This window comes from Limulus polyphemus, unplaced genomic scaffold (genome assembly GCF_000517525.1).
Source record: "Limulus polyphemus unplaced genomic scaffold, Limulus_polyphemus-2.1.2 Scaffold1229, whole genome shotgun sequence".
Classification (NCBI taxonomy): Eukaryota; Metazoa; Arthropoda; class Merostomata; order Xiphosura; family Limulidae; genus Limulus; species Limulus polyphemus.
Genome location: NW_013666839.1, coordinates 52,450 through 54,141, shown reverse-complemented (window position 1 = coordinate 54,141; position 1,692 = coordinate 52,450). Strand labels below are relative to the sequence as shown.

Here is a 1,692-nt window from a genome sequence, read left to right as displayed (position 1 = left end):
AACTTTTATGATACACGCTATAAATCACAGCGATTCACAATCTCGATAACTTCGCTCTCCACGAGTGAAAACACACACTTTACGGGTCACTAGCTCGAAACTAACAGAATCATAAATTACACGGAACTCATAGTAACTACTGCTCTCTCTTCATTTATATATCCCACCCCGCTGGCTTACCTCTGCCAGGCTTTTATACTAACGAAGAGGGCATCTCGAGCACACTCGGACTTCCCCGATCATTCGAGAAATTCGTCACGTGACTTCCGCTGTCGTAACACTACCTTCAAGAACTGTATGAAAATTTAGAAACATTATGTGAATGTACTGGAATAAAGATGTATTCTGTAATAGTTATGGAACGGTAGAATTACTCGATCTTTCAGTTACAACATCTCCTGTTTCCATTCGAGAAATGTCAATAATTATATAGGTTTGTCTTAAAGAACGATGCTTGCTTTGTTATTACGAGTTTTAAACTCTTTCTTAAAGTTCGGAATAAAATTTTGGATAACTTTATAGTTCTATAATAATGGCTTCCCAACGAACAAAAACTAATAAATTTTCTTTGTTCACACTGTTTATTTTGTATTTGTAACGATAATATAGCACACAATACACATGAAATAGTTGTTGCATTATTTAAAAAACAAAAAACAACTAGCGATGAAACTATGCATGACTCATCTGGACGTGAGAGAAGTCTTCCCTCTTATCGAAACCAGCGAACTCGTGGACCTATGGCCCACATTTACAGAGCCACTATAATGAAAATGTAATGCTTGAACTACTATTTTGGACTTTTTGAGTATAATGATCATTACCGCTATAATGAAAATGTAATTTATTTAACCAAGTTACAAACGGTAATTAGTAGGCCTACTTATTTACGTGATCCAATGTAAATAGATGCCAAATTTGGGGTCAGCTTTCGGTGAATCCCCGTAAAAGTGTTTTCGCAAAACCTCCGAGTTCGCTGAAGAGTGGGGTGATTTTTTTCTTTTGTGTGAACCTCGGAACCGAGACAATTCGTTTGGTACCACATAGAAGTAGGTGCGACCAGCGGTTTAGGAGAAATTAAATAACACAGAGACACTGAATCTTATTATATAGATAGCTTGACGCTTTTTCTTAATAGCATGATAGCCACCTGCCTTTGGAATCCAAAGCTGCTTGTTTGCTGTTGTACAGGTTGGTACAAAATTGTTTGAGTATAATTAAATCGTTATAGACTGAATACACACAACACACATATATCTCCCAAAACTAGATAACACATATTTATTCCGTTGTGTGGCGCTGAAGACGTTTCTTATCAAAGTCTGGAATTTGGTTTCGAGTTTTGACAACGTATATTCTTTTATTTTGCTTTCAACTGAGAAAACAGGTTAGTTACACGCACGAGACATTCAGGAAGTGACAGTGAGACGAAAGTATAGTGTTCCTGGTTTTATACTAACACATATATATCTATACAAATATATATATATATATATGTTTTCTTTTACAGGAAACGACAAGAAAACATTAATGTTTTCTTCAAGAAGTAAATTGCTGGTTCAACCCGAGTGATTAGGTATGTTTGCATATTGTCTTTGTTTTATTTTATTGTTTACTACACGTTTTAGCAATGCTCACGCTGCTAGTTGGTTCGTTCTACTCACTCCCCCCCCCCCTTTTTTTTTGCTACTA

General features: G+C 36.1%; 1 long non-coding RNA gene across 1 annotated transcript in view; it reads left to right on the top strand.

Annotated features, from left to right (window-relative positions):
* The first annotated feature begins 1,361 nt into the window (after window positions 1-1,361).
* LOC111086590 overlaps window positions 1,362-1,692 on the top strand; it is a 44,446-nt gene continuing 44,115 nt past the window's right edge. The window contains exons 1-2 of the long non-coding RNA XR_002611337.1: window positions 1,362-1,387; window positions 1,511-1,576. This is a non-coding gene — a long non-coding RNA (uncharacterized LOC111086590). The remainder of the gene's footprint in view (window positions 1,388-1,510; window positions 1,577-1,692) is intronic.